We start from the raw sequence: 20,042 nt of genomic DNA on the forward strand, positions 1-20,042 counted from the left end.
TTTCCCCCAACCCCAGTCCAGTACTTTCATGTCTACATACCTGTGCTTTGAGAGTTTTAACCATCTCTCTTCCGTTGATTGCTGATCCATTAAATTGATGTGAAAATGATGAATTTAATGGTGATTGCCTTGGTTAAGTTGAGGAAATATTTGAACTATCATGTTCAGTAATAACTCCTATATATTCAGACTTTTGTCTCTGGCAATGGAAAAGGTTAAGCAGCAGGAGGATCTTGGATCAGATATCTAATCCAAAGTCACCAAAAATGCAAAACAAAACACTGGGGATTTCCAAATGAGGAATGCTGGGAGCAATCTGTACAGAAGCAAAGGCAGCAATGCAACATGAGATTGAAAGTTAAGGACTAGTCACTAACAGTAAGTGGCGGTGGGGAATGATTCCTCAGACCTGGTTCGGGAAAGTACTGTATTTCCTGATTTGTGCTTTGTAGAACCTTAGGTGATGCATCTGAAGGATTTCTACGTAATGAAGAAAACTGGGTATCTTACGACTAATGCCTTTGATTTGATAACATGTTATTGGTACATGTCACGTAGCACTCTGGGCTATTTGAGTTCACGTTCCAGACAATCCACTGCAATATTGGCACACTAAGATGTTAAGCTTAGCTAGTTTACATTTTTAAAGCAAAATCCATGACTTTATTTTAAAGTTGTGAAGTTCTCCCTGGTGTCATGGCTAATATTTAATCCTTCAGTCAATTAGAAATATTCACATTAATGTCACATTGTAGGAGTTAGCTGCCTTGTTTGCTACATTACCACAGTAGCTACACTTCTTAAAAGAAGTTCTTCATCATCCACTATTAGTTCTTAGACAAGCGACATGAGCTTGGGAATGGTGCTATATAAATGCTCATCAGTTTGATTTAATTTCCTGAGCTGGTATATTGAGACTGCCTTAAACTCAAAAGGATAGCTAGTTTAACTTCAAAGGCCAAAGTGACTTCATGTCCTGTGGTATATAACAGGTTATGGGCTGCAAATCTTGCTGATGCCCAACTTTGCTCAGTCTGGCTAGAATAATATTAACTGAAATGAAAGTCTGCCACTTTCTTACAAACTGGTAGCTTAAGATACTCTAGTGCAAGTCAGCAGATACTTTCTGTAATGGGTTATACAAAATCAGGGATGATGAGGTGGTGGAGCTCCCTGTTAGTTCACCAGATGACTTCATATGGTCTAAAATAATTCTGATCATGTGATTTCAAAAACGTACTTCAATCCTGTCTGGCAGGAATAGATCTATTTGAATTTGACTTCTGAACGTGAAATGTTTTGCAAACCTTTTCAACATGGTTAAAAATAGAAGCAAGCAATATCTGACCTAGTCAAAGTACTGGGCTTGTACAAGTACTAAGTGCCTAGTCAAGCAAATGTGCTTTAATTGGGAGGAAAGCCATAACATTACTTTTTAAAGTTGGCTTAATCATTGGTCAACGGTTTTCATTACGTCACTAGAGATTTTTGCATCTAAGGCTTTCACATAAGTTTAAGTATTTTCTAACTTAATAACAATTATACCATGTTACACAATTCTACAGATCTGTTGATGCTCCAGACAAAATGTTCATTTGTTTGTTTCTTGCTGTACAACAGAGTAGGAGACACTTATTCCAATTTTCCCTCTTGCTGCTTAGCTCAGGTTCCAGAATGAACCCCCAGTGCTGTCAATTGCTAAATATTTAATAAAAGAATTGTCACTTCAGCAATTTGGCACAAATCAAATTTGCAAAGGCACCAAACAATTTTATCAATCAATGCATAAACTGTCAATCCTTCCTCTGGTCATTTCATTCTGTAATCACCCTGTATGATTTTTAAGAAGCAATACATAATTTATTTCCATCTGAGTAAATGGTGAACCCAAACATGTTTGTTTGTGCACTATATTCCAGTGCTATATAGGTCTTTTGAAATCTGGAAGGATAATTTCTGCTTGCATCCTGTTGGTGAGCTAGATTTTTGAAACAGGATTGTCTGCTGAACTGATGTAATTTGGCTGTCTTTTGAGCTTTGTGATTTTAAGAAATGTTCCCTGCAAGCCTTGTAGGTTTGTACTTTGCCAGTTTGATGGCATGATGTTTTAGAAAAGTGTTCTTTGTTTCTTTCCATTATGGTAATAAAAGCTGTTTCAACTACCAACAATCTGCTTTGAAGAGCTGGCACCTCTTCCAGAAGATATTGATATTGATGGAACTTTTTAAATTACATTTATTTGTAATTCATTACAAATAGTCTATTCTTGGGTACTTTCCCCTTTTTTTCATGCAACTGAGTGCATGCATGCACCTTTAAAATAGCATGCTATATCAAAGTGGTTTTATAATGGAACCTTTTGATATCATTGAAGCCCCTTTTTATTATAATAGCAGTTCTATGAACAAAGTGTTTTTTTTTTGAAGGGTAGATGTACAAGTTACTTGTCCATGATTAGTCAAAATCAAAGTGTTTTTGTGTAATAATACCGTGGTTGCTTGCTGCTACAGTTTCTGCAGAGACCAAAGATGGTGAAATTTCCAGGGATGGCTGGAAGGATTATTTACAAATTTAAATGTTTTTTGTCTGTGAAATTCTTGAAATGGGAATTACCTTTCTACTCCAAATATTAATTGGACTGCGTAAGGAGCATTGAGGAAACCATTCAGCCTATCAAATCTACTTTGCCATTGAATTAGATTTTTAAAATTTATCAGCCTCAGTTATTATCCTGTTATCACATATCTATCCATTTTGTTTTTTTAGTATCAACTATTGTCTAACTCGGAGTTCCCTCAGCTGTCTCTATCAAATGGCCTCTTGCTTGTTCTGAGACTCTTTGTCTAAACTAAGCATTCAGGGGAACCATCCTGTCTTAATTACATTGTCCCACCCTATAAGAATTTTGAAGATTTACGTTTTAATTAGGTCTTTCCTCAAAGCTCAATTCAAGTCTAGTTTCTTAATTTTCAATACAAAACTCACCATCTCAGGAATTAAATAGTGAACTGATGTAGTACTAGCTCTATAGCAAATCTATTCTTTCAACCAAAACTCTGCCATAGACTATAAGATGAGACAAAGGAGTAGATGTAGACTGTTGAGCTCATAGTCTGCTCTGTTGTTCAGTAAAATGACTGATCTGAGCGTTCTCAATTCAGCTATCCTGCCTTTTCCTTAACACTTCATTTACTTAACTGACTTTAAAAATTAGCCCATCTCCACTTTCAACATATTCAATTACCCAACCTCAACAGCCCTATGCAGTGAATAATTTCCATAGTTTCGCAACCTTTGAGGAAGTTCTTTTGTGTGCAAACCTTTTGACGAGATTATGCCCTTGGGTCCTAGAGTCTCTCATTATGAGAAACAAACTCTTCTACATTTTTTTGTGGCCCAGTCCTTTGAAAATCTTGTTTCAAAATGGTTGCCTCTTATTCTTCTATGTTTCAGCTAATATAGTCCCAGTTCACGATTAGTGCCTTTATATAGATTTAGCAAAGTTTCCCACTTTTTATAGAAAAACTAAACTGTAGGTGCTGTAAATCGGGAACAAAAACAAGTTGCTAGAAAAGCTCAGCAGGTCTAGCAGCATCTGTGAAGGAGAAAATAATCAGTTACTATTTTGAGTCCAGTGAAATGTCCTCAAGTGAGTTGCGTTTCACTGGACTCTAAACATTTAACTGGGTGGGTTTTTCCCCCCTCTCTTCACAGATGCAGTCAGACCCGCCAAGCTTTTCCAGCAACTTGTTTTCTTCCCATCTTTTTATACTTGCATTCCCTTCAAAAATGCCTAATATTTGCCTATCACCTGCTGAATTTAGATGCTAACTTTGAGAGCTTACAAATCCTCCTGGTGTTTTCTGCATTTAAATCCATCTCCCCTCTTCCTGCCAAATTGCATAGCCTCACTTTCTCCATATTATATTCCATCTCCTACAATTTTATCCTTAACCTCATTCATAAAATGATTTGGATAATGCACAAGACTCCCATGTGCAATCTCAAGCCCAGTGAGACATCTTTGCTCCAGTAATCAATTATGTTGAAAGCCAATATGTTGAGCTTTCATAATTGCTGCACCTGCTTACTAGTTTTGTAGCTCAAAAGCACCTAGATCATTTGGACATCACCAGTTCCCAACCTCTTACTGGAAGAAATGCTGTTGTCTTCTCACTTGATGTATACTTGCCCAGTAATCTGGCATATCCAAGCCTTGCATTTTTTTTTTTTGCACAACTTGCATTCACCTCTAGGCCCTCACCAAATTTGGACATGCTAAATTTGGTCATTCTTCTCCTTCATCTCCACCCCTCCCAAAAGGTGGTTCGTCCCTATACAGATCAATTCCATATTCTTCAAGTAATCACCTGCTATACTGAGTGATCCAGTTATTTGTACTTTTTCCTGTATTTTAAACAATTTTCCCAATAGGTTTGTCTAACATGATTTCCTTCTCACGTCTTGCTGGCTGGGCCCAATCATCATTGTCTTCCAAGTGTTTAGTTTTTTTTAATATGTAGATTATAACTTTACCTCAAGCAATGGATTTATTATGTTTGCTACTTATGCTTTGCAGAATCTACTGAACTGAGAACCAGCAAGGCAACCATTGCCAACCTCCTGTTCAGCTATAATCTTACTGAATGATAGAACAGGCTTGAAGTTACAAGTGCTCCAAATTTGAAGGTTTTTTCATCTAACTGTTCAGATGTATCATGTCACACCTGTGGAACTTGTATACAGGCATTTCCTGTCATGGGGAGGGGCACTGGCACACAAGCCTTTGCTCCAAATTTTGTATGTTCATGTGGTCCAGAAGATTTAACAGCTTTCAGGCCAATTACTTTTGAGAGCTACCTTTTTTTATTAAGTTTTTTTTGGTTTGGTAAGTCTTGTTACTTCCCTAATGTCATTGGATTGCTGTCTCTTAAGATGGGAATATGTACTGTTTAGTTTCTCTGCCCTTTCCCTACTCTCCTCATAATTTGCTTGCCACAACCTGAAATCCAATTTTTTTTAAACATTATCTATCTTTCTTTCTCATTGTCTTTATCAATTTCTTTGTTATTTGGATTCTGAATTATTTTAGTCCTCACTCAGGCTTGCCAGTTTACCTGCCAATCTATAAACTACTTCCATTGATCAAGTACAATCTTTAACTGTATAGCCATTTCTGCTTTCATTTTTTCTTTGTTAAAATGTCTTGTAATGTATATTTGCTGTAGACCATATCTTTTCTGAGTGACCCTTGCATGTCTGCTATCAAATTCGGATCACATTTTTCCAATCCAGTCAATTTGCCCCATACCTTCTCAGATTCAAATTTGGCATTTTGTTAATACTGTGGTCACCATAAGGGACCTTTTTTATTTAGCCTTCTCTCAACATAGTACTGAAGCTAAAATTAATTGACACGATTCTCCAGGATGCAGTTGAATCTGTTTCGGACTGAAGTCTTATTTCCATTCTCTGATAGCTAGTTGACTTCTAAATTCCCAAACAGACTTTCACAGTGAGGATTACTTGCCCTGGAGGTGCCTCCTTTGAGCTAAGATTAATCAAACTGATCTTGTTAATCTGTGCATAAACTGGCAGTTGTGCTCCAAACAATGGCTGCCTCTGCATATTGACACTCTTTCGTACATCCCCATGGCAATGTTAATCAGGTGACTATCAACAACGCTGCGGGTGGGGAGAAAGTATTGGCACATAGTCTGCACCAGTCAAAAAGAGCCATCTAACTATTCTAATCCTATTTTCCAGTATTTGACCCATACCCTAGTATGACTTGGCATTGGAAGTGCATGTTCAACTACTACTTAACATGTTCTGAGAGTTTCTCACTTTTTTTACCCTTTTTACAGGCAATAAATTTGATTTCCAACATCCTCCAGGTGAAAGTTTTGTTTTCCTCCTTTAAACATTTCCCCCTTACCTTTTTAAATCTGTGCCCTTGGAGGCATGGATGAATGACCAAGAGGAAAAGTTTCCTCCTGGCAGACTTATGCCTTGCATAATTTTATAATCTCTGACCCCTCTCAACCTCCACTGTCAAGAAGCCAACCATAGTCTGTCCAGTATCTAAAACTAAACTAAATACCAATAACTAAAACACTCAAGCCTCAGTAACGTGCCAGGAAATCTCCAATGCAGCCCCTCCAGTGCTATGACGTCCCTCCTGTAAAATGAGTTCTGGAACAGGATGTAGTGCTCTAACTGGCCCAACTATGAAGTTTTTGTTTTTGCACAGTTCCAGTGTTGTCATCCTGCTCAAACTGGGTCGTTGCTGTCGGGCAGCAGTGCAAACCGCTGTCACTAGTTCTTGCAAGTACCATGTAAAGTAACAAAATAACTTGTATTTGTGGAAAACTATCCAAGCAGCTTCATACAGGTGTATTTGAAAAAAATACTTTAATATTTGGCAGGGAGGCAATACTTGGACGGAAGATGTGGTTTTTGAGGACAGTTTTAAAAGTGTAAGAAGAGTGAGGGTGCAGATTTCAGACTTTAGAATTTAGAGTTCCTTTAAGTCAAACATAAGCAAATAAAGGCCAAGGCAAATCTAACTTTATCTGGTCATGGGATGGTACTGGTGTTGGCTGGGCCAGCACTAATTACCCATTTCCAATTGCCCTAGAAAATACCTTTGTGAACCACTGTGTGCTCCTTTATCAGAGTAAGTGCAGTGACACCTTGTGAGGGAGTTCTAAAAGTATGATCAATGATGTTGAAGGAGTAGCAATATATTTCCAAGTCAGGATGCTGTGTGACTTGGATATGGTGGGCTTCCAGGGAACTGCTGCCCTTGTCCTAGATGGCAAAGGCCAGTGATTTAAAGGATATTTCCCAAGGAGCCATGCCGAGTCGTGGCAATGAAGCTTGTAGTTGATGTTTTGCATCAGTGTTGGAGGTAGGACATTTTGAAGGTTTTAGATTGTGTGCTGCTCAGGAGGGCTGCTTTGTCTAGAATGGTGGTGAGTGTTTTGTGTTATTGAAGCTGCACTCATCCATTGCAAGTGGACAGTATCCTGACTTGTGCCTTATCAGTGGTGGAAAAGCTTTGAGGACCCCGAAAGTCTCTTACTCACTGAAGAGTTCACAGCCTCTGCTCTGTTCTTGGAGCTACGGTACGTTCATGGCTGGTTTAGTTTTTGGTCAATGACAATTCTCTGGATCTCTGATACTGGTGCAAATGCCACTTGTACATCAGTTGCTGAAGGTAAACGTGCAGGTGGGAAAGAAGGCAAATGGTATGTTGGCCTACATTGCAAGAGGCTTTGAATACAGGAGCAAGGATGTGTTGCAATTTTACAGGGTTACACCTGTAATATTGTGCGTGGTTTTGGCCTCCTTTTCTGCTCTCAAGTGCGTGTGGTGAAGGTTTACCAGGCCAATTTACGGGGATGGCAGGTCTGACGTATGAGGAGAGATTGACTAGCCTGGGATTGTTTTTGCTGGAGTGCAAGCATATGTAGGGGGATCTCATAGAAACTTACCCTGTCGACTCCTGTCAGAATTTTAAGTGCGAGGAGGATATTCTCATTGGATGTGTTCAGATCCAGGGGATATAGTATGAGGATTTGGGGTTGATGATTTATTGGAGATGACACCGTTTTTCACCTGAAGAGTGGTGAACCTGTGGAATTCATCAGCACAGGAAGGAGTTGATGTAAAACCACTGTTCAAGAGCTGACTAGATAGAGCATTTGGAATGAATGGGATCAAACATTATGGGGAGAAAGCAGGATTCGGCTATTGAGTTGGATGATTAACCAATTGTGAAGAATTGTAGAGCAGGCTTTAAAGAGCTGAATGGCCTCTTCCTCCTGGCTTCTATGAATGTCAGGGTGTGATGGGTTAACTTCCTTGCTATTTGTTATCCCAACTGTGAATACTGTTCAGGTCTTTGCATTTGGCTAGGAGTAGGTACGGTATATGAGAAGTTGCAAATAGTACTGAACATTGTGAAATTGTCAGTGATTGTAGCCTCTGACCTTGGAGGGAAAGTTAATGAAAGCAGCTGAGGAACATTCCAACTCCATTCTAACTTTTGCCCTGTCAGTATCCTCTCCCTCACTTTTTTTGGGTCTACATTGCCCTTAATGGTCTTTGTTTTCCAAATGATTAATTTATGTGCATAGGTAGTTTACTGCTGGGGGTTCATGGATCAAAAAGCATACCATGCGTGTTTCGGTGATGGGGTGAAAATGCCCCGAGGATCTCTTTGTGGCACAGTCATAGGCTCTCGCACTCGTGCGCTTTCTGAATCAGGACACCCAGGTTCAAATTCATCTGCTCCAGAGGTATATAATTAACATCCCCAGACAGGTTGATACAGAAAATAAAAATAAGTGTGGAGCTGGAAGAGCACAGCAGGTCAGGCAGCATCAGAGGAGCAGTAAAGTTGGATTTTTGGGTTGGGACCCTTCTTCAGAAACGGGAGAGGAGGGAAGGAAGCTCAGAAATAGAGCTCCCTTCCCCCTCCTCCATTCCTGAAGGGTCCCAGTCCGAAATGTCAGCTTTCCTGCTCCTCTGCTGCCTGGCCTTCTGTGTTCCTCCCAGTTCAACGCTGTGTTATCTGACTCCAGCATCGGCAGTTCTTACTATCTCACTTGATATAGAAGAAATCTGTCTTGAGGAACTGAGGGCTGTTGTGGTGCAGTGGTAGTGGCCCTACTTTTGGGCTTGAAGGCCTGTATGTAAGCAACTCCCTGCACTGGAGGTACATTGTAACATGTCTGAGTAGATTAAAATATCTGTCCTGAGGAACTGTAACTTCCATGGAAGCCAGACATTGCATAGGTTGAAGAGAAAAACACTTCTGCCATTCTGAAGTCCTTGAGCCTATAATACCTAATTGTAGTTGAAGTGGAATCCATTCTACATGTGCAAACGTTTCCATTTATTGCTTGTGGGTCAATGTTTTGAGTTGTAGACTTGACGAGCTGGTGTGTTTGCAGACGTTTCATCATTCTGCTAGGTGACGTTGTCAATGCGCCTCTGAAGCATTGGTGTTCTGTCCCGCTTGTTATTTATGCCTTGGTTTGCTGGGGTGATTGGTATCACTTCTGTCTTGTTCTTCAGTGGTTTGAGTATTGTATCCAGTCTAATGTGTTTGTTGACAAGAGTTCCAGTTGGAATGCCAGGCCTCCAGGAATTCCCTGGTATGTCTCTATTTGACTTGTGCTATTATGGATGTGTTGTCCCACTCTAATTTGTGTGCTGTGTCTGTGTGCATTAAGACCAGTGAGAATTGGTCATGCCTCTCGATGGCTAGTTGGTGTTCATGTTTCCTTTTCTCTTGTCAGTTTTCTTCCAGTCTGGCCTATGTAATATTTTTCAGCCATTGCTTGGTATTACAGGATATTGTAGATGAAGATGAGATAATGGTATTCTTTGATTAACCGCACTACTTGCAAGCATAAAAATTGACCTACCCAAAGAGACAATTGTCTCACTGCTGGATGAATCCAGAAGGCAGGCAGGCACTCCCTGGCACCACCAACGTTGACTAGGACAGCCACCTGAAACTGCTGGATCTGTGCCCCACACCCCACTTCGCCTTCACTATGTTCAAACAAATCACCTGAACATTAGTGGGATCCCCAATATCAGGACTGATTACAAAAGCTGTAATCTAAAGGTTAATACAGACAGCTCTCCCCACTATCCAACCCCAAACTGTGGGTCTGGTATGTAGATGACACCTTTGTGATTATCAAACACAGAAGACTAGAAGAAACCCCCCAACACAAACAATATTCTTAACAGAATAACAGTCACAAAAGAAGAGATCAACAACTAACACTCCTTCCTGGACATAATGGTGGAACTCCAGACTAGCGTACACAGACAACAAGATAGATACTTAATTACACCAGCAACCTCCCCAACACCTGTAAATGGAGCTACATCAGGACATGATTCAAATGAGACATAACACACTGCAGCAATCCTGAACTGCAGAAAGCAGCCCAGGAGCACTTATACTGAGTTTTTTTTTAGAAGGAATGGATACTCAAAAAGCACAATCTGCTCTTACCTCTGCAACAGACCACAACAAGAAGGCACTATGCAGCCAGATACCCTAGCCACCTTACCTTACGTCAGACATTTCAGAGATGATCACAAGGCTACTCAGATCCCTGGGTATCAGGGTAGCCCACAAACCAACAACAACCCTGTGACAGCTACACACGAATGTAAACAGCCCCATGCCTACAAACAATAAAACTAATAATATACTGTGCAAGGATTGTGAGAAACATCACATGGCCAAACTGGAATAAAGCTGATGATAAGACACTAACAATTCTCACTGGTCTCAATACACATGTACAATGGAAGACACAAATTATTACAGTCAGTTTTATAGTTAGCAAGTTCACACAAACAATCTGTTTCACCTGTTTTGCAATGTCAGCCCACTTTGTCCATTCTCACATTCTGACCACTTAAATTGAGATAGCAACATCTTTTCTCCACCAGCACCACCAACTTGTGTAAATGCTGTCCCCTTTCCACTTCACTTCAGCTCTGAAGAGTCATTTAAACTCGGTTAGCTTGCTCTCTCTCTCTCTCCATGGATGCTGCTGTGATCTCCAGCACTCTGTTTTCTGTCAAGGTTGACAGTTCCATGCTTGTGCAAAATAGCACCCTGGAAATCATCTTAACACAGGACCTCCAACGAGCAGTAGTCCCTCAATTGTTGCACTAGACTGTTAGCTTCTTGTGCTCCCTGAGGTAGGTCTTGAATCCACAACTTTGAGCACTATCCAGAGTCACACTGAATAATCTTTAGTAACTATGCTTTTAAGAAGGACCCCTGGGTTTCATCTGTATTTATCGGGGAAAAACAGTCTATAATGTGAAACACCTCTTCAAACCCCTTTTTATTAATTAGCCTGTTTTCAGTGCAAAACACTGGTTCCAATTGTAAACCTATATTTTTGCTGTTATTCAAATGGTCAGTTTGAGAGCTTCCTAAATTGGCACATGCACATGGGATTGTCACATTTTCATTGCCTCCAATCATTATCTTTTGAAAGCAGCTGGTGGTTGCCCTCGTTGAATGGAAAACATGGACATTGATCCTTTTGTTTCTTAGCAACAGGTCATAACATGAAAGTGAGTGTGAGCTCTGCAAATTGATTTTTCTTTATTAGATCTGATTGTGACTGGATGGTTGTAGTAACAACCTTGGCTAAATTTTTTAAGATTTGTAGCTCGGGTTGGGGATGAGTGTGTAGACTTGCTCGCTGAGCCAGGTTGTTTTATTGCAGACGTTTCATTCACCCCACTAGCTAACATCGTGCCCTCTCTAAAGCTTCCACATCTTTCCTGTAAATGAGGTGCCCAGGACTGAACACATTCCAAGTGTGGTCTAACCAGAGTTTTATAGAGCTGCAGCATAACCTTGTGGCTCTTAAACTCAGTTCCCCTGCCAGTTGAGCTGCAGACATGTGGTATAGTTTGTGGCAAATTCCTTTGACATTCCAATGTCAATATACTCCCTTTTCATGGAGTCTCAGCATTTCCTCAATGTTTTCTATATCCACAAGATCATTCTTAAGTTATGAAAGGAGAATCAGCTTCTGAAGCAGATTTAGTCAGCATGCTGATGCAATCTTCAGACCAGGGGAGCTAAATTTCACCTGATCATCATTGCCATGCTGGAGGAATTGTCCGGGATGCTGGAGTTTCTTTGCCAATCTTCTCTCTTGACTTTAAATATTCTGCAGATACACTACTGGTGGAACTTCTAAAGTGCTGTGAGGATCTTTTGGTAGGAAATCTGAGAGTCTCTGTCATTAATACCTTAACATATGAGTGAATAAAACCCTAGCAGCATAGGTATAATTGCATAGAAATTGTTCATTCCTTTCCCGAACTGAGTTAGTGCAAGATCCTTGGAATTCTACCACACTGTCTCAAGGCAGACAAATCTTTACCCTTTTGCACAACTTTGTGGTTTGTTTATGATAGTATGAACAAAGAATGAAGGTGACTTGATAGAACTAATCAAGATGATGGATTTTTAAGAATAGTTGAGGGGAAAAACAACAATCCTCCCACCTTCCCTGGCTCCGGTTTCATGTCAATAAACAGAAGTTATGGGTGTAAAATCCTTGGTGGAAAAACCTTGATGGGAGACTTATCTCTGTATCTGCAACATTCAAGGAGAAAGAGTGGAGGCAATTTGTTTCATGCCCTATTTCAAAAGGGAAATTAAAATAAATTTAATTTCAATTAAATGCTTGAAGACAATGAACTTTTAAGGTTGTAGAAAAATGCAGGGATTTAAGACTAAGCAGTTACACACGCTCACAAAGAAGTAACAACAGCACAATAGGCTGAGTGGCCTCCTTGGTGCTGTACACTGTGACAAATTTGTCTCTGGTTAAATGACCTTTTGAGGCCCATTTGGAACTGGAGAAATATTAAGTTGGGTGAAGCTGCCATCTTAAATCTAACTTTGCCAACCCAATCTATATCCAGGAAAGACAGCTGTAGTACAGCCGTAAGAAGGACCATTACCCCTACAAGCAAGGACAGCAGCAAACAAAAATTGCCTAAACCATTTGAATTCCAGAAATGAATTTATGCTTGGAAAGAATAGACTACCCAGGGCTGTGGGAGATCTGGGTTGTGAAAAGAATATTTTCTATAAAACAATATCAACTCAATGGGCCACACAGCCTTTTCTGTGCTATTTATGAATGGTGAGTATTAACAAAATTTGCCTTGTTCTCCAAAACACAACAATTGGATCAATAAGTGCTGAGAGAACTGGGAAGTCATGATTGACAGCACTCACAGTTGGTAGCATCACTGCCCACAAAATGGGTAAAAATGAAGATTTCAACTCCGAGCAGGTACTGCTGTATTTAGTTAAGTGGCATCTAAGAAATAGGTTTCCTGCTACTGAAGAAATAGTTCATTTGTAGTCATGCTTGTGATTATTTTGTCCTCTCCTGTGAGATAACAAACAGGATTTAGTGTGTAGAATGAGAAACAGGAAGCTCAAAGAAATTGAAGCTTTTTCTTGAATTCTTTTTGTTTCTCAGTTTACTCTGTGCAATTAATCTACAACAATGATTTGGAAGTGATTAGTTACATACCCTTCAAATCTCCTTTCCTCTGCTGTCTGTCCCTAGTGCAAAATCACAAAAGCAAGTTTGCACCTAGCCATTCTCCAAGGTATAGATTGCTGCCATAACTATTTGGACCAGAGCTGCTGTTCAAACAGAGGGTGCCAGGCACACACCTGCAAGTGGTTGGCAGATAGATATCTTGAAGCAATCTGTTCAAATGTGTTATGACACACCTCTGGAACAGGTGGGACTTGAACTTGGGCCTCATGGCTCAGAGATAGGTTCACAATATTGGAAGGATGACTGCCCCTTGGCACTGCTGAGTGAGTATTCAGAAGAAGAAAGTTGGGAAGAGGAGGAAAGTGGAGCGTTTCAGCTGGTTAACATGCCACAAAGTTTACAAATCCTCTGCTTTATTTCTTTTGGATTGTAGCCTGCATTATAAGGATTAGAAGATGTGTAAAAATGGCTAATCCAGCTAGCCTGCATGTCCCTAGACACTATGGAGTAATTTAGCTTGATCAATCTAGCTAGTGCCTCCGTTTAGCTAACCATCTGGCTTTGGTGCTGTAGGTGTGTTTGCTTGAACTCTCTTTCCGTATTTTAACTGATGTGCAAAGTCACAATGTATTATAAAATAAAATAATTTTTGAGTTAGTGACACTGTCAGAGGAATGTGGAGGTGGGCACTGCTTGGAGGGTATATTGAGAGAAACTACTTCCTCTGGTAGCAAAGCCCAAATAGGGAAGCATAACCATAACATTGGAATTAGGCATGCGGGGAGATTGATAGAAGTTTATGTGGGAAGGGTATAAATGAACCAAAATGGGTAAATAAAATTAAGTAGCTTTCAAGGGATAAAAAGACTGTTCCTGTTCCTATGCAATGTCACCATAGAGGCCAATAATTGGCAAAAATTGATTGTCTTTGCCAACCTTTTCAGAGAAAGTTAGTCATTGTGCCATAGACTAACTTTAGTCTGAAGGCTGAGGGTTGGAGTTGTCCACCAGAGATTTAAGCATGAAATCTAGCTTGGTACACCAGTGTAGTACCGTGGTAGTCCTATACTGTCAAAGGTGCCATTTTTTAGGTAAGTTAAATTGATCCCAATCTGGCCCCTTGGTAGGTAGAAACCCCCACTGGATTATATCAAGGAACAGCAAGAGAATTCTCCCCAATCAATATCACTGTCACAAAATATATATGGTCATTGTTGTTTGTAGGAGCTTGCTGTTTGTAAAATTGGCTGCTGTATTCCCTGTTACAGCAATAACTGCACTTCAAAAGACACTCGTGAGCCATTTATAGAAGGTGCAGTATAAATAAAATGCGTTGAACAGTGTGAAGATTGCAAAGGCTACTTCTTTAGCTAAAACCAAACATTGTTAATAAGTGCTAGCAGGCAACCTAAGTGGCAATTAACAATCCTTTAGGCAGTGGTTTGGGGGACAACCTTCACCCCTAGAGCTAGAACTTCAAGACGTAAACTAGCCTCCTTTCTGAAGACTGTCTGGCTCCCTTGATGGCTCTTTAGCAGTCAAAACATTGAGAAAATTCCCCCATGTGTTTCAGTTTAATTTTCTTTTTAACTCCTGGTTTGTTGGTTATATAAACATAGGAGATGGAAAAGAAAACTGATAGTCCACAATGAAGAGTTTCTTGGATTTCCAATATTTTTTGGGAAGGGATGTCCTCTGACTGTGGATATGTTGGGTGACCTGTGGTGAGAATGTGGGTGAAATGGGGCAGAAGATGGCAGCAGGCCGTGCTATGAAACCTTCAGCAAAACTTTCATTGAAAGATAGTAACAATATTCCCGGATGGGACACCCTGTGCCCATTTCTCAAGATTCTGCCCCAATGTCTATTACTTGAACACTGACCAAAGCTGTGAATAACAGTCCATAATATTATGAAGACTCTGATCAAATTAGGAAACAAAATGTGCCCATCTTAATCTTAAAATATTGATTTTGCACTTTTCCATTCAAGGCATAAAATAAATGCTAAAATATATTGGTATCTCATAAAATAAATGGAACAAGGAGGCAGAAAGATTGCAATCCTTCATAGACCTGGAGCTGTTGGAAATTTTCTTTTAAACTGGAAATTTTGGGTTCTATGTCCAGTAAACAGGCAAAACAACACATTAAAAATTTCTAAATTGTGTTGTAATGTAAAAATCAAAAATTTTAACAACAAACAGCAGGAAGTGCTGATAATCCATGTACCCATGAGTCACCGATCAGATGCAAAATAGGAGCTACGTTGTGACATTGCACATCAGTTAAAATACAGGAAGCATCTGAGCAAATGTGCCTTCAGTACCTAAGCTAGATGGTTAGTTGAAAGGAGGCACATTTTGCACCTTTTTTTTGCAGTTCTAAGCAATACAACATGTTATAACCCAACAGGAATAAAAGAGCGATTATAACCTCTGTGGCAGTGTGTGTTTATTAGAAAAAAAATTCCTCTTTCCATCTTTTCTCAATTTTCTGCAATGCCAAGGGGTGACCGTTCCTCTGTGGTCTGCCTAGAGTAGGATAATCCTGGGCAGTGACTGTCGGCAAGCTCCAGGGGGAAAGTCTAGAATAGTACGCACCTGTGGACAACAGCACAGCCATGTCCTGTCATATCCGGCCCTTGTCTGGCACTAGTCACTGAGCAACAATCAGGACCAGAAAACTTTGGCTCAGTTCTACCCTCCTTAACTCAGCAACGCTTTGTTTCTCACAAGGACTGTGGCTGGTACCAACTAACTCACATTGGACCAGGGGATTGAACCTGGCACCTTCTCACTCTGTACACTATAGAAAGGTCACAGTTGCTGGAGAGTGCAAAAGAGACCTACATCAATATTGTATCAGTGATAATGGGAACTGCAGATGCTGGAGAATCCAAGATAACAAAGTGTGGAGCTGGATGAACCCAGCAGGCCAAGCAGCATCTCGGGAGCACAAAAGCTGACGTTTCGGGCCTAGACCCTTCATCAGAGAGGGGGATGGGGAGAGGGAACTGGAATAAATAGGGAGAGGGGGGAAGGCGGACCGAAGATGGAGAGAAAACAAGATAGGTAGAGAGGAGAGTATAGGTGAGGAGGTAGGGAGGGGATAGGTCAGTCCAGGGAAGATGGACAGGTCAAGGAGGCAGGATGAGGTGGTAGGTAGGAAATGGAGGTGTGGCTTGACGTGAGAGGAAGAACAGGTTAGGGAAGTGGAGACAGGCTGGGCTGGTTGTGTGATGCAGTGGTGGGAGGGAAAGAACTGGGCTGCTTTGTGATGCAGTGGGGGGAGGGGAGATTTTGAAGCTTGTGAAGTCCACATTGATACCATTAGGCTGCAGGGTTCCCAAGCGGAATAGGAGTTGCTGTTCTTGCAACCTTCGGGTGGCATCATTGTGGCACTGCAGGAGGTCCATGATGGACGTGTTGTCTGAGGAATGGGAGGGGGAGTTGAAATGGTTCACGACTGGGAGGCGCAGTTGTTTGTTGCGAACCGAGCGTTGGTGTTCTCCAAAGCGGTCCCCAAGCCTCCGCTTGGTTTCCCCAATGCAGAGGAAGCCACACCGGGTACAATGGATACAATATACCACTTCGGCAGATGTGCAGGTGAACATCTGCTTGATATGGAAGGTCATCTTGGGGCCTGGGATAGGGGTGAGAGAGGTGGTGTGGGGGCAAGTGTAGCACTTCCTGCGGTTGCGGGGGAAGGTGCCAGCTGTGGTGGGGTTGGAGGGGAGTGTGGAGTGGACAAGGGAGTCGCAGAGAGAGTGGTCTCTCCGGAAGGCAGACAAGGGTGGGGATGGAAAAATAGCTTGGGTGGATTGTAGATGGCGGAAGTGTCGGAGGATGATGCGTTGTATCGAGAGATTGGTGGGGTGCTACGTGAGAACGAGGGGGATCCTCTGGGGGTGGTTGTGGCGGGGAGTCACGGAGAGAGTGGTCTGTCCGGAAAGCAGAGAGGGGTGGGGATGGAAAAATGTCTTGGGTGGTGGGGTCGGATTGTAGATGGCGGAAGTGTCAGAGGATGATGCGTTGTATCCAGAGGTTGGTGGGGTGGTGTGTGAGAACACTGTCTGCTTTCCGGAGAGACCACTCTCTCCGTGACTCCCTTGTTCGCTCCACACTGCCCTCCAACCCCACCACACCCGGCACCTTCCCCTGCAACTGCAGAAAATGCTACACTTACCCCCACACCTCCTCCCTCACCCCTATCCCAGGCCCCAAGATGACATTCCACATTAAGCAGAGGTTCACCTGCGCATCTGCCAATGTGGTATACTGCATCCACTGTACCCGGTGTGGCTTCCTCTACATTGGGGAAACCAAGCGGAGGCTTGGAGACCGCTTTGCAGAACACCTCCGCTCAGTTCGCAACAAACAACTGCACCTGCCAGTCGCAAACCATTTCCACCCCCCCTCCCATTCTTTAGATGACATGTCCATCATGGGCCACAATGATGCCACCCGAAGGTTGCAGGAACAGCAACTCATATTCCGCCTGGGAACCCTGCAGCCTAATGGTATCAATGTGGACTTCACCAGTTTCAAAATCTTCCCTTCCCCGACTGCATCCCTAAACCAGCCCAGTTCGTCCCCTCCCCCCACTGCACCACACAACCAGCCCAGCTCTTCCCCTCCACCCACTGCATCCTAAAACCAGTCCAACCTGTCTCTGCCTCCCTAACCTGTTCTTCCTCTCACCCATCCCTTCCTCCCATCCCAAGCCGCACCCCCATCTACCTACTAACCTCATCCCACCTCCTTGACCTGTCCGTCTTCCCTGGACTGACCTATCCCCTCCCTACCTCTCCACCTATACTCTCTCCACCTATCTTCTTTTCTCTCCATCTTTGGTCCGCCTCCCCCTCTCACCCTATTTATCCCAGAACCCTCACCCCATCCCCCTCTCTGATGAAGGGTCTAGGCCCTAAACGTCAGCTTTTGTGCTCCTGAGATGCTGCTTGGCCTGCTGTATTCATCCAGCCTCACATTTTATTACCTGATGAAATGTAACTTTTGGTTTTGGAGCTGTCTGCAGAATAGTTAGGTCAGGATTTACACCATAGTTGGCTCAGGACCTAGCAACATCTCAATTATCTCAAGGGAATAAACACCACAATTAAAATTATATTTGGAATTCAAAATCTGGGTTCAAGCTCATACAACGTGTACATACTGCAAGACCCGTAAGTCACATTATAGACCTTTCACCTATTATGTAAATTACAATCCCTTGCATGCCTTTTAATCTGTTTCGTGATGTTTGTCAGCAAATTAAAACAAAATAACAATGGTCAATGCCATCCAAAAATACCAGTAGTTACAATCCACATTACAGCATCAAAATATAAGTTAGGCTGAGTGACCAGAGATGGAGAGGCAAGATATGAACATGTATGATTTCTGAGGAAGGCTATAACCAGCAGTGTTTGCTTGGGTGAAAGATTGCATAGATCTAAGTGGTTCTTGTCTCTTCTCTGTAAGTGCTTTGAACAAAGCTGTCTTTATAGAAATTTCTGAAGAAGTGTCCAGGCCCGAAATGTCAGCCTTCCTGCTCCTCTGATGCTGCATAGCCTGCTGTGCTCATCCAGCTCTACACCTTGCTACCTTGTAGGATTTGGATTGATTTCCACAACTTAATGTGAGATTAACAACAACAGCTGGCATTTTTAAAGCAGGTTTATCATAACAAACATTGCAGGCAAGTTTAGCAGACAGAATCTCACACGAACCACACATGCAATAGTAGGGTGGGTGACTAAGTGATGGGTTTTGAAGACTACCTGTGAAGGGATTAAATGGAGAGACAGACAGGTGGAGGGGGTGAGAGATGGAATTCCAGAGGTTAGGACCCTGTTAGATGAAGGTGTAACAGCTGAAGAGAGGGCAACCAAAGCTGGAGCTAAGAAAACTGGGGTGCTCAAGAGACCAGAGTTGGAAGGGCACAGGATACCATAGGGTTGTAAGGCTGGAGGCGACTATAAAGATAAGGAGGAGTGATTGGTGATAAGAATGAAAAATTTAAAACCAAGATATAATTATACAGTAGATTAGTCCATGAATCATTTGGTTAATTTGTTACAACATTATCTTTTTTAACTTCTTAGTAAATATGTGAAATGATAGGGTGTAGGGTGTAGGGTGGCACGGTGGCTCTGTGGTTAGCACTGCTGCCTCACAGCGCCAGGAACCCAGGTTCAATTCCACCCTTGGACAACTGCCTGTGTGCTCATTCTCCCTGTGTCTGCGTGGGCTTCTCCCACAATCCAAAGATGTGCAGGCTAGGTGGATGGCCATGCTAAATTGCCCATATGTAGATTAGGGGGATGGGTCTGGGTGGGATCCCTCTGAGGGTCAGTGTGGACTTGTCGGGCTGAAGGGCCTGTTTCCACACTGTAGGCATTCAATGAAAATCTCTAAAATCATAATATTGTTCGCCCAGATCAGGCCATGCCAGAATAACTTTGGGCACAAGACATTCATACAAGGAGGAGGCTTGCTGATGAGAACTGATGTTTGTATTAAAGAAAGATGTGAAGAAGTGTACTTTGCAACACATCCTGCTTGCAAGTCAGTAGGTTATCTGCTTATCGGTGAGCAATGCCATAGGCTTAGTGGGTTGGCTAGAAATAGGAAACAGAAGATCGTTGCATTAGAGTGTTAAATTCAAAAGCACACAATTTTGCAACAGCTGCAGTTGATTGTAGTAAGACAGTGTAAATATCTCTAAAGGGTTTGCAGAGTCATTGAGCCTAGAATGTTAACTCTATCTTTCTCCACAGATGCTACCAGATCTGCTGGGCTTCTCCAACACTTATTTCAGATCTCCAGCACCTGCATTACTTTTATCTGAAATAATTGTTTCTTTTACATAGTTGAGACATTTTTCCCCCTAAAATTTCAGTTTTCATAGTTGTGGTGCAGTTGAATCAATTTCAGAAAAC

This window comes from Stegostoma tigrinum, chromosome 22, assembly GCF_030684315.1.
Source record: "Stegostoma tigrinum isolate sSteTig4 chromosome 22, sSteTig4.hap1, whole genome shotgun sequence".
NCBI lineage: Eukaryota > Metazoa > Chordata > Chondrichthyes > Orectolobiformes > Stegostomatidae > Stegostoma > Stegostoma tigrinum.